This window comes from Gorilla gorilla, chromosome 10 (assembly GCF_029281585.2).
Source record: "Gorilla gorilla gorilla isolate KB3781 chromosome 10, NHGRI_mGorGor1-v2.1_pri, whole genome shotgun sequence".
Classification (NCBI taxonomy): Eukaryota; Metazoa; Chordata; class Mammalia; order Primates; family Hominidae; genus Gorilla; species Gorilla gorilla.
The window spans coordinates 59,278,869-59,292,891 of NC_073234.2; positions in this window are offsets into that span (position 1 = coordinate 59,278,869).

A 14,023-nucleotide genomic window follows, 5' to 3' on the forward strand; every position below is an offset into this window, starting at 1 on the left:
GATTTCAGCAGCTTTTAAGAAGAGTTTGGTTTTCTTTTGTTTTATTTTCAAGTGTTTATCTGCAGTAGCAGGTGGTAAGAAAAAGATTCTCTTCCCTGTTTAGCTGAGTAAATATCTAGTCATGTGGCTGGATCTTCATCCCAACACAATTATGTGCTCTCATCCTGGGCAGGAGGCAGCCTCGTGATGCAGCAATGCTCAGTGGGTAATAGTTGTAGCAAATGTTTAGTTACAACAGAATAGCACCCAACTCTTAATCATTAATAGGAACCCATGCAAGAGTTCACTGCAGCTGTGACTTCTTTTCCTGGTGATTCATTCTGTTTGAAATATAATGTACTCAAAAAGCAGCAAAAACTGTAGCTAGAAATCACTGTAATGGTGTTCATGAAAGCTATTGCTAATTTAGGGTCCAATTAAAACTAGAAATCCAATTATTACTGAATAACATAATTGCAAGAAAGTAACTTGAATTGCACATATGTCAGTAATTAAGGAGGAAGCTTTAATAACAGAATCTATTTGAACTATTTCAAGGAGGGGCCAAAGAGGCTGAGGATTGGCTCCAGGGTGGGTCAGTGCAAGGAATACCCCAGCGGTTGGGTGCTTACAGTAGGCTCCGAATTTTGTCAACATGGTTTGCTTTTGCAGCCTAGCTCACGGGGTCCTGGCAAGATAAATGCAGAATTTAAGAGCAGGATAAAATTGATCTCTGAATCCACATCCTATGAAGCATCAAATACACCATGAGCCCTGAAAAATTAAATATTAGAAGGTATTATTTGTTAAACACTTGAGATGCCATAGAAAGCAGTTGGCAAAATAAATGTCAGATATTGTACCTTTACAGTTCAAACTCTGATTTTGACCTTGCTGTTAACTTTACTGCATTGATTCCGTTACTTCCAGTGGAGTGGCTAGGCGGGTGAGAGTCTGGGTTTGGAGAGACAGAAACTGGGCCTATCCAGTGTGTCAACACTTGGACCCAGGAAGGGGAACATCACACACCAGGGCCTGTTGTGGGGTGGGGGAGGGGGGAGGGAAAGCATTAGGAGGTATACCTAATGTAAATGACGAGTTACTGGGTGCAGCACACCAACATGGCACATGTATACATATGTCACAAACCTGCACGTTGTGCACATGTACCCTAGAACTTAAAGTATAATAATAATAATAAAAATAAAAAGAAAGCAGCCTTGGGTTTTGGCAAGGTCTTGCTGCCCAGCAAACGATGTAGTCCTCTTTATTTGAGTGGTCTGCGGAGGTGGGTAGCAGCATCTCTTACAGAACCCCAGGCAGGTGATTCATTTACTGCAGAGGCAATCAGGTAATGTGAACTCTTACTGAAATATAGTAGGGCTGCAGTTCTTAGAATGCGTGCGTCAGAGTCTCCTAGAGGGCTTGTTACATACATACAGATGCTGGGCCTGACCACCTCAGAGTTTCTGAGTCAGTAGGTCTGGATTAGGGTTAGGGTCTGAGATCTGCACTTTTAATAGGTTCCCAGGTGATGCTGATGATGCTTGCTGGTTTCGGGACTACACATTTTTGAGAACCACTGTGGTAGGGTAGATGTCAGCTGGGTCCAGTGAGGAGGAGCTGGAGTTAGGAGTGTGAAAAGTTTGTTGGAGAGTAAAACCTGTGTGAAGGGGAAGGTCAGAATCAGAAGCCGGGCCGGGCATGGTGGTTTATGGCTGTAATCCCAGCATTTTGAGAGGCTGAGGCAGGAGGATCACCTGAGCCCAGGAGTTCTAGACCAGCCTGGGCAACATGGTGAAACCCTGTCTCTACTAAAAATACAAAAATTAGCCAGACTTGATAGTGCATCCCTGTAGTTCCAGCTACCTGGGAGGCTGAGGCCGGAGGGTCATGGAGGGCAGCTGATTTGGGAGGGGGAAATTAGCTGGCAAAGGTTAGGAAAGGGGTCAGAGGCTTTGCTAATCAGATTAGGGTTTAGAGTATGGCTCCAGCCCCACTGATCATCAGGTATATGAAACAGATAAGCAAATGTGTACAGCTTAAAAGTAGTAGTGATAATGGGCACCATTTCTTGAGGTCCTACTATGTGCCAGATGCTTTACTTAACTTTAATTTTTGAAGTAGATCTGTGAGGAAGGTAATATCATTCCATTTTACTGAGAAAGAAGCAAGAGCTCTGAGAATTTACATGTATGTTATCCTGTTGCAACTTCAACTCTGTCTGATCCCAAAGCTTGAGTCCACCCAGGAATGAGCGAAGGTGATGTAGGGAGGGGCTGTGGCTCAGGTAACTGTGAGCAGCAAGATGTTTTCAGAAGGATCTGGCGAGGCAGAGACTTCTAACATCTTATGTGTTCCTGTCAGGATTGGCTCAGGACCTCCACAGAGGTGAGTTTTCTGGTAAAGCCCTTACTCGATAACTCTGCTGAGTGTGTGGAGAAATAGGAGCCAAGAGTCACAGCCATTGCCTTATAAATCACAATCCCCAAATGGTAGGCAAACATTTAGTCTTAATCATAAAGAGGGAAGGTACTTGTATTAGTTTCTCATGGCTGCCATAACAAATTACAGAAAACTGGGTGGCCTGAAACAACAGCAATGTATTCTCTTAAAGTGCTGGAGGACAGAAGTCTTGGATCAAGGTGTTGGCAGGACCATACTTCCTCTGGGGGCTGTAAGGGAGAATCCATTTTTGCCTTTTCAGCTTCCAGTGGCCCCAGGCATTCACTGGCTTCCTTGATGTAAGGCCGCATCACTCCAGCCTCTGCCTCCATCTTCATGTTACCTCTCCTCTATGTGTTTTCTCCTTCTTTGTCTCTTATTAGGACACTAGTCGTTGGGTTTAGGATCCCCCTGGGTAATCTAGTTAGATCTTCTCTCAAGATTCTTAATTACATCTTCACTCTTTTTCCGAATAAGGTCACATTCACAGATTCTAGGGGTTTGGATGTCTTTTTGAAGGTCATTATCCAATCTACTACAATCCTCAAATAAATGTTTCTGAGGAAATCAAGGGTAAAAGTTGTTAGAATGTTTACACAAAATAACTTTTGTTTGTGAATGGATGAGATATTTTCTAAAAAGTCATAATTGAGTAGTTTTCTATGGACTCTGAAACCCAGATTTTACAAATAATATTTCTGGTGGGTACTTTCAAAGACGGTCACCAATACTTCCTCCCAACAATTTCTCCCTATCCTTGTGGAAGGATGTCCGCATCCAAAGATATGCTCTATTTTCCTCTCTTTGCACCTGGCCTGACCTTGTGACTTGCTTGGACCAACAGAATGCAGTGAAGGTGACCTTCTGGATTTCTGAGCCTGGGCCTGGCAACTTCTGCTTCACTTCTTGGGAGCCAGCTGCTTTGTAAAGAAGACTGAGCAAGACAGCTGAAAGATATGTAGAGAGAGAAGCCAAGACAGTGCCCAGCTATCCCAGTCACACCCACAGACTCACCACATGTATGAGTGAAGCCATCTTGGACTTTCCAGCTGAGCTCCCAGCTAAAGGCAGCTGCAAGGGTGATCCCAGCTGATGCCATGTGAAACAGAAGAACCATCCACCTGAGCCCAGCCAAGGTACTGAATTGAGAAAAATAACAAATTGTTGTTTCAAGTTAGTAACTTCTGAGGCAGTTTGTTGTGTCACAATAGGTACATAAAACAATGCTGTAAATTATGTCATTCAAAAAGTTTAACATGGGCTAAAGGAAATGACACCATAGAAGCAAAAAAGTGTTTGATAGTGGGAATGAAAGTCTTTAGTGGTTTGCCTTGGACATTGTTCAGGATCTCAAAAGAAAGTATGCAGAGGACACAGAGAACATGAAGCTATGTAGGAGGAAGTGTCTCTCGTCCCTGTTTTTTTTGGAAGTACAGCCTTAGGGGAAAAATACTGTAGACACCATGACTTGGAGCTCTGGTTTTATAATGATAATATTGTGCAAACCTGGAAAAGTCATGCATTGTCTCTGAGCCCCAGTACAGAAACATTTGTGTGGCTGATAATAACCATTACTAATTATGAGGCCCCTGAGGAATGCCAGTTCTGCATATGACTGTTTTCATAGCAATCCTAATGAGAGTATTATCCTTATTTTCAGACAAGGAAGCACTGGCTCAGAAAGGATTATAGCTTGCCCCAGATCACACAGAGATGGGGAGAGAAGGGTGGATACAGGTATTCAAACCCCAGGCAATTAACTCCAACATTGTGCTTTTTCTACTGTGCTGTACCCATGGGCTTTCTTCTCCCCTTTTGGCTGGAGGCAGGTAACTGCCAGCCATTTGAGCAGGTCATATGGTCAGTCACCATTCACTGGGGCACATGGGCAGGGGTTCACAGGCATCTGTAAAATCACCCCAGAATGTCTTCTTACTTTATAGCTTATCCATACATGTCTTTCTCCTCTAGCTGGTTTTTCAGCATCATTTCTGCTTCTCCCTCTCCCATCCCTCTGGTGTGTTTGGTTTGAGTTCATAGGTGGGAGTGATGAGGTGGAGGGAGACCTGTGAACAGGGCTAAGAAAGTAGAAACACAAGTTACTGAACAGCTTTGGAGCTAACTGCTAGAGATTTTTATTCTTTGCAATGTTTCTTTTATCTATCACCCCCTTGAGCATTCTGTCTTTACCCTGGTTTGGCCTGGCACCATCTTTAGCAAGGAGCTCCTTATCTGGCTACCCCTCAGTCTCTCCATCATCCTGTTTATCCTTCCCACAGCCACCAGAGTTGTCTTCCTACGCACAAGTTCGACAATGTCATTTGCTTGTTCAGAAAATTTTCATGGCTTTTCATTGTCTATGGAATAAAGAAAAAAATTTTAAAAATGTAGGATGTGAATAACATGTATTTATGGCTCATAGTAACTATATTTACTAGCTGAAATAAACAGAATGTACAAAAAACAGCATCCATTTTGTTCTATTCTGTTTGGCTCTGCAGTATCTGAAGCTACATATGCCAGAGTCCCCCTGCTTGGGATGGAGGAGAGCTGTTTTACTCCCAACACAGCCCAGACAAGGCTAACCATGTGAGTTTGTTTATGCTAGCTTAAGTCCCCCTGTGAGATGCCGACCCTAGCTTGTGGAGAATCCTGTGAAGCATTTCATTTTTTTTTTTTGGAAAGAAAGTATTAATGAAATACTTGTTTTGTGCATTATTGTTATTGTCATTATGATTATATCCACTCTTGACTAAAAGAGAGTACAAGAAACTATTGCTCACTTGCCTTCTATGTGGGGGGAATGGGCAATCCCTGCCTCTTTCCTATCTCTCTTTGACTTTGCTATACACATTCACATTTAATTTTGGGTAACACTGGGTTTGATCTAGAATTCACTTCTAACAAATGATGGAAGTCTTTTGGTAAAGACTCCGTTCAGGAAGTTTTTAAAAAATATTTATTTATTTATATTGTACTTTAAGTCCTGGGGTACATGTGCAGAACGTGCAGGTTTGTTACATAGGTATACATGTGCTATGGTGGTTTGCTGCACCCATCAACCCATCATCTACATTAGGTATTTCTTCTAATGCTATCCCTCTCCTAGGCCCCCACCCTCCAACAGGCTCCGTGTGTGATGTTCCCCTCCCTGTGTCCATGTGTTCTCACTGTTCAACTTCCACTTATAAGTGAGAATATGTGGTGTTTGGTTTTCTGTTCTTGTGTTAGTCTGCTGAGAATGATGGTTTCCAGCTTCATACATGTCCCTGCAAAGGACATGAACTCATCCTTTTTTATGCCTGCATAGTATTCCATGGTGTATATGTGCCACATTTTCTTTATCCAGTCTATCATTGATGGGCATTTGGGTTGGTTCCAAGTCTTTGCTATTGTGAATAGTGCAGGAATAAACATGCATGTGCATGTGTCTTTATAGTAGAATGATTTATAATCCTTTGGGTATATATCCAGTAATGGGATTGCTGAGTCAAATGGTATTTCTGGTTCTAGATCCTTGAGGAATCGCCACACTGTCTTCCACAATGGTTGAACTAATTTACACTCCTTCCAACAATGTAAAAGTCTTCCTATTTCTCCACATCCTCTCCAGCATCTGTTGTTTCCTGACTTTTTAATGATCACCATTCTAACTGGTGTGAGATGGTATCTCATTGTGGTTTTGATTTGCATTTCTCTAATGACCAGTGATGATGAGCTTTTTTTCATATGTTTGTTTGGCTGCATAAATGTCTTCTTTTGAGAAGTGTCTGTTCATATCCTTTGTCCACTTTTTTATGGGGTTGTTTGTTTTTTTCTTGTAAATTTGTTTAAGTTCTTTGTATATTCTGGCTATTAGCCCTTTGTCAGATGGATAGACTGCAAAATTTCTCTCCCATTCTGTAGGTTGCCTGTTCACTCTGATGATAGTTTCTTTTGCTGTGCAGAAGCTCTTTAGTTTAATTAGATCTCTCATTTGTCAATTTTGACTTTTGTTGCCATTGCTTTTGGTGTTTTAGTCATGAAGTGTTTGCCCATGCCTTTGTCCTGAATGGTATTGCCTAGGTTTTCTTCTAGGGTTTTTATGGTTTTAGGTCTTACATTTAAATCTTTAATCCATCTTGAGTTAATTTTTGTATAAGGTGTAAGGAAGGGATCCAGTTTCAGTTTTCTGCATATGGCTAGCCAGTTTTCCTGGCACCATTTATTAAATAGGGAATCCTTTCCCCATTGCTTGTTTTTTGTCAGGCTTATCAAAAATCAGATGGTTGTAGTTGTTTGGCGTTATTTCTGAGGCCTCTGTTCTGTTCCGTTGGTCTATATATACATCTGTTTTGGTACCAGTACAATGCTGTTTTCGTTACTGTAGCCTTATAGTATAGTTTGAAGTCAGGTAGCGTGATGCCTCCAGCTTTTTTCCTTTTTGCTTAGGATTGTCTTGGCTATGTGGGCTCTCTTTTTGGTTCCATATGAAATTTACAGTAGTTTTTTCTAATTCTGTGAAGAATGTCAATGGTAGTTTGATGGGGATAGCATTGAATCTATGAAGTACTTTGGGCAGTATGGCCATTTTCATGATATTGAATAAGCTGGTTGTTCTTCAAACAAACGAATAGATAAGGGGTATGTTAACCAGAGATGTCCTTGTTCAAACCTTCTCTGGAGCAGGGATGCCCATGTGGATTTTAGTGGGCTTTCATGCTGGGTAAAAGCCCCTCCAGTGAGCAGAGAGAAAATGGTCGTCACTAATATCCAAAGATTAACTCTAGGCTGGTGTTGCCACAAAAATATACCAACAATGCTAGTAATTTTTGTTTTGAGACAGGATCTCACTCTGTTGCCCAGTGGGGAATACAGTGGCGTGATCGTAGCTCACTGCAGCCTTGAACTCCTGGGCTCAAGCAATCTTCCTGTCTCAGGTTCTTGGGTGGCTGGGATGACAGGCAACAAGTCACTTTGATTGTTTAATGTGCAAAGAGAAGCTGCCCTGAAAATCCCACTTCTCTGGTGTGTTTTGTTTTAGTTCATAGGTGGGAGTGATGGGGTGGAGGGAGACCTGTGAGCAGGGATAAGAAAGTAGAAATACAACCTGCTAAATAGCTTTGCATTCAAAAGCAATGGGTGCAAAAGGAACAGAATTTTGTGATGTTTTATCATCTATTCTAGGTTTCTCCAGACTTTTCAATACCAAGGACCTGTTTCTTAATTGACACTTCTCTCATGTACTCAGGCTTTAAAATACTTTGTCTACAAAATGTCTTTATTAAGCAAAAAATAATATTTATTTTATTAAATAACAACATGTGATTGTCAATCAGATGTCTGATGAATGTGAGTTGGTACAATTGCCGCCAAAAGCAGATAAACTTTTTGTTGTTTTTGGCGCTTGTGCAGATGTATCATTTGGTTTTTGTTGGACTTTTAGAAACATAAAAATACTTAAGGGCCACCATTTCCACTCACCCAAATTTCTGTGAGTCCAAGAAACTTATTACTAGGTTATTTTATAATCTCTCTAGATACGAAGTGACTGTCTTAAAATATTGAAAATGGTTAAGTGTACAATCTTGGGTGTTACAAAGTTATTTGATGGACTTCTGCTGAATGCTGGCCAAAGACAACCCAAAGATAACTGAACTATGAGCACTTAAAAATAATCTGTGCCAACCTGTCAGAAGAAATTTATAATTTCATTTCTAGAAATAAGATAAAGAAATGAAACAAAGTCTAATTCCGGTGTGTAAATTAGGGAAATCAACTTCTTCTAGTTTGGTCCTGAATGAACTGCTTTCTATTTGACATACTCAGGAGTGAGGTCTTCCCTTTAATACACATTGTGAAATAATTGCTCTGGTGGAAATCAGAAACATACAATGTAATATATTAGTTTTACTCAATGATTCTTGAAAGGTGATACCTCAATTAACAAATCCTCAGGGAAAGAGGCAGTGTTGAAATAAATATGCTCCAATCTTCTTCATAAATCAAGCCAGGCAGAACTGCCTCTAGGCATTGGCAAGACAAAAAAAACTGAGCAGAGTGGCTTTTAGCCCTGCCCAGATGTAAGCAAACAGGGCTACCCCTTGGCAAATTTATAAAATGTTTCAAAGTTCTGTTTCTCTACCTTTTACTTTCTGTTACCCTTTAACAGGCTGCCCTCTTTCTGGCTTAAGGAACTCCATACCTTTTTTTTTCCCATCAGAAATTGGTTTCGTATCCATTGTATTTGTTGATTAATATACAGAATGTTAATTTAATGTGAATGAATTTTAATTGATGTGGTAAACCAAACCAGTCCTTTGAATTCAAGCCTTTTATAAATACAAGCTTTATGAATCCTTGGGCTCTGAGCTGCTCACTGCAGCAGCCCAAGCATCTAGCTCAGTTCCTGGCAGGCAAATCACAGATGGTGGTTGAATGAATAAGGAAAGACTTGTTTCCTTTGCACTTAAAGGAATCCAAGCTGAAGCAGTGAGAGAGGGAAAGGAAAGGCTTGGGTGGGGTGGGGAAGCAGGGGAGGCTTAGTGCAGTGGGTGAATTGAAATCTTAGTAGGTCTCCTCTGAGAATAACCTTGACTTAGTTCCTCCAGGGTATCTGATAGATATGTCAGAAATGGGTGGGTTTCTTCCCGTTTGTCCCATACCCCAGCTTTTTTGTGTCTCTGTAGAAAACAAGGAGGGACTGTGGCTCCTGGGGGCAGAGGTGCTTGTACTTCCTTTTATAGTTATTTTGCTCAGCTACCTAACTTGCTGGGTCCAGGGTTAAATGAAAAATGAGGGGCCCCTTGTTCAAAGATTATTAAGAATTTCATGCCCTCATACAGTGCTCGTTGGAATGCAAAATGATGTGGCCACTTTGGAAAAGAATCTGGCAGTTCCTTAAAATTTAAACTGAGTTACCATATGATCCAGCAATTCTACTCCTAGGTATAGACCTGAGAGAATTGAAAACATGTTTACACAAAAACCTATACATGGATGTTCATAACAGCATTATTTATAATAGCCAAAAAGTGCAAACAACCTCATGTCCATTAACTGATGAATGAACAAACACAATGTAGTATAGATGCAACGGGATATTTTATACATTGTATCCATACAATGGAATATTATTCAGCAACAAAAGGTAATGATGAAATGCTGATACATGCTACAAGGCATTTGACACCTGAAAACGTTATGCTAAGTGACAGAAACCAGATACAAAAGGCCACATATTGTGAGATTACCTTTACGTGAAATGCCCCCAAATTGGCAAATCTATAGAGGCCTAAAATAGATTAGCGGTTTCCAGGGTCTGGGGGGACTGGGGGAGTGAGGAGTGACTGCTAATGGGTGCAAGATTTCCATCTGGAGTGATGAAAAGGTTCTGAAATAAGATAGTGGTGATAGTTGCACAACCTTGTGAATATATTAAAAAAAAGACGAATTGCACACTTTAAAGGGTGATTTTTATGGTATGTAAATTATATCTCAATGAAAGCATTACAAATTTCAAGACAGCAGTAGCAGAGCATTAAAGGAGCCTTGAGCCCTTCTGAGTTCAGGTCTCTGCGCAATTGTACCAATGTACACTCATGCAGCCGACCTTGCCTTCAGTCTCTTAAGCCCTCTCACTCTTTGCCTCCTCTCTTCCTAACTCATGTTGCATATTTTCTTCCACATTTAATGCTGTGTTAACTAACACATGGCATGTAAAGCAATTGACGATACAGTGACTGACTATCCCAGTTAGCCAGGGATTGAGGGATTGAGGGATTTCCCGGGAGGTGGGACTTTCAATGCTAAAACTAGGAAAAATCCCAGGCAAATTGGGAGGAGTTTGTCACTCTAATGGTGCATAAACATTATTTTACATAATCATTTCTCCCAATTGAAATCCTGAAACACATCTCCAGGTCTCTGATTTCTACCAGTGCTGATGGGAGTGTGGTGTGCAGCACTGGTCCTGGGCCCTATAGTCACTTTATTTGTTTGGTAGAAATTCAGAATCTCAGGCCCCTCCCAGGCCTATTGAATCAGAACCTACATTGTAACTAGATCCCCAAGTGACTCACATGTACTTTAAAGATCTGTGCCCTGAGGTGGAGGACAAATGATGGCTGAGCAGAGAGAAGATCTGGGCTCTGGTCCCGGATTTGGCACTAGTTTGGCTGTGTAAACTCAGACAAGTTGCTTAACTTCTCTGGACCTTAGTGTCTTCATTCATGGAACACAGAAGTTGGATTCTTACAGTAGTGATTAGTGAACACATAAATATTTGTTATATGCATCTGGATTTGAACAACCCAGACCTACTTAACTCCTAAATTAGAAAACTCTCCTTTGATCATTTACTAGCTTTGTAACTTTGATCAGATGACTTTCAGTTTTCTCATGAGGGGTTACTGTGAAGAATAAGAAAAACAGCATTTACAAAGTGCCTGGCTCAGGGTAGACTCTCTTTAAATGGTAGTTGTTATTTTTTGTTTTCCTAAAATCTAAGCTTCTGATAAGACTGTACATTAGAATACATCCTCACGAAAAGAACTGGATCTGGATATCCTTTTTGTTACTGGAAGAATCCTTGTGTCTGGAGTTGAAAAGCATGTAGACTCTTAGGTGAAAGAATGTATTTGACTCCTGATTCCTTTTTATTTAGATGATTTTTAGCTTGGAGATTTCCTACAAGTCCAGTCTGCATCTGCTCAGCACCCAAATCTTGTGTCTTAGGATAGAGCTATCAGTTACAAGGAAAAACATCTGCAAACAGGATACATCAATATGGTTTTCATGGTTAAGCAAGCTAAGCTTTGATCTTTGGAAAACAATGGTGACTGAAGTTCAGAGCTTGAGGTTTTCTGTGCAGGCTGGATTTTCCCAGTTAACAGAGGCACGCGACAGTTCTGAATCTATAAGGTCTTTGTTGGATATTTTTTGTTGTTCTTTGGTCCCAGCACTCCATCACATTTACATGTGGGAGATATAATTAGCCATAGACTGATTGCAAAGTATCAGCCATAATTTAAAAATATGAATTAACATAAAATGGCAAGCATTAAAAGTTAATGTTAACTTGATGCTCATTTATTTTTGCATCCAAATGAGCCTTATTAAGTTACTCAGTCCATCTAAACATCAGGGTTTTTTTTCTCATATGCCAAGTTGTGATAACAATTTCTTATTCTAAATGCCGATAACACTTTTGAAATGCGCAGGTCCAGTCTGCTGTTGACAATCAATTTTCAGCTTCTTCTGTGACCTGGTTTAAACTGACATCACTGTACCGTTTGGCATCTTAAAGTCCTGAGTACTTTTTAAAGGGCTTTCTAATGGAAATTATATTTTAAGGCCCTGTGGTTTCCTTCACTGTCAGCATGATCAATAACTTTGGGCAGGTGGATGGAGTGCAGATGGGGATGGAATGTATGGAAATGTAGCAGGCCTGTTAGATGTGGGCTTAAATAAGCGAATCAAGCCAATTGGCTTAGAATTATGATGGTTGGCTTTCTAATGCATATTCAGGGAAGGCTGAAAAAATGTATGAAATTTAATTGTACTATAAAGCTGTCACCAGAAAATATATACTGAATATCAAGCAGGGTAACATGTCTTCTGGAGAGTTAATCTGTGAAAGTTAAAAAAATTCAAAGAATGTTATAGTTGAATAAGTAATAGGAAGAAATAGGTGGTGCTAGGGAACAGTTTTCAGAACAACGAACAAATTGCACAAACTCAAATTTAATGAATGAAGCACAATTGATGGCTTATTGTCATTAGCAATTTCCCTATTGAATATGTAGAAAAATATGGGGAAAAAGAGTGTAAAAAGTGAGGCAATTTTAACATTTTCTATGCCAAAAATTTAAGACAATGTATCCACAATATTTTAGATTATCACTAATATTGTAATACTAGATGCTTTAGTATCAATGAGTGGAGTTTTGCTACTTTATAGTGAAAATCAGTGTTTCTGTAAGCCAGACTGAAAATCCCTGATACTTTATCTAGTAGAGAGATGGCTTCTCAAACTTCAATGTGCATATGAATCACCTGCGGATCTTAAGGTATAGATTTTTTTGGTATTTTTTTATGGAGGTAAAATTCACATAACATAAAATTAATCATTAACCATTTTAAAGTGCACAACTCAGTGGCATTTAATATATTTACAGTGTTGTGCAAACATCACCTGTATTTAGTTCCAAGACATTTTATCCTTCAAGGAATCTCTGCATCCATCAAGCAGTCACTCCTCATTCCTCCCTTGCCCTCAGCTCCTGACCACCACCCGTCTGCTTTCTGTTGCCATGGATTTGCCGGGTCTTGATGCTTCAGATAAATAAAGCCATACAGTACTTGACCTTTCATGTTCTGGCTTCTTTCACTAAAATGTGGATTGTGATTCTGAAAGTTTGGGGACAGAGGCTGATTTTCTTGCATTTTTAACTCTCTTTCAGGTGATGCTGATGGTGATGCTGCTGGTGTATGGATCTTGGATGAGGCTGCATCTCCTGGGTGGAGGTGCTGCAGCCCAGTGAGCATCAGGGAAGACTGGAGCACTGATTCTCTGACTTCCTGTTGAACCACTGATAGGATCAAGTGGACTTGTTGGCTTATTGGTGCTCAGAGATATTGAGGATCCCCAATAGATCCTTTTGACAGAATTGTGTAAAACTTCAGAACGTGGGGGGAGGGCAGCCAAGATGGCCAAATAGGAAGAGCTCCGGTCTACAGCTCCCAGCGTGAGCGACGCAGAAGACGAGTGATTTCTGCATTTCCATCTGAGGTACCGGGTTCATCTCACTAGGGAGTGCCAGACAGTGGGTGCAGGACAGTGGGTGCAGCGCACTGTGTGCGAGCCGAAGCAGGGCGAGGCATTGCCTCACTCGGGAAGCGCAAGGGGTCAGGGAGTTCCCTTTCCTAGTCAAAGAAAGGGGTGTCAGACAACACCTGGAAAATCGGGTCACTCCCACCCTAAAACTGCGCTTTTCCGACAGGCTTAAAAAACAGCGCACCAGGAGATTATATCCCGCACATGGCTTGGAGGGTCCTACGCCCACGGAGTCTCGCTGATTGCTAGCACAGCAGTCTGAGATCAAACTGCAAGGCGGCAGTGAGGCTGGGGAAGGGGCGCCCGCCATTGCCCAGGCTCACTTAGGTAAACAAAGCAGCCGGGAAGCTCGAACTGGGTGGAGCCCACCACAGCTCAAGGAGGCCTGCCTGCCTCTTTAGGCTCCACCTCGGGGGGCAGGGCACAGACAAACGAAAAGACAGCAGTAACCTCTGCAGACTTAAATGTCCCTGTCTGACAGCCTTGAAGAGAGCAGTGGTTCTCCCAGCACGCAGCTGGAGATCTGAGAACGGGCAGACTGCCTCCTCAAGTGGGTCCTTGACCCCTGACCCCTGAGCAGCCTAACTGGGAGGCACCCCCAGTAGGGGCAGATTGACACCTCACACGGCCGGGTACTCCTCTGAGACAAAACTTCCAGAGGAACGATCAGACAGCAGCATTCGCGGTTCACGAAAATCCACTGTTCTGCAGCCACCGCTGCTGGTACCCAGGCAAACAGGGTCTGGAGTGGACTTCTAGCAAACTCCAACAGACCTGCAGCTG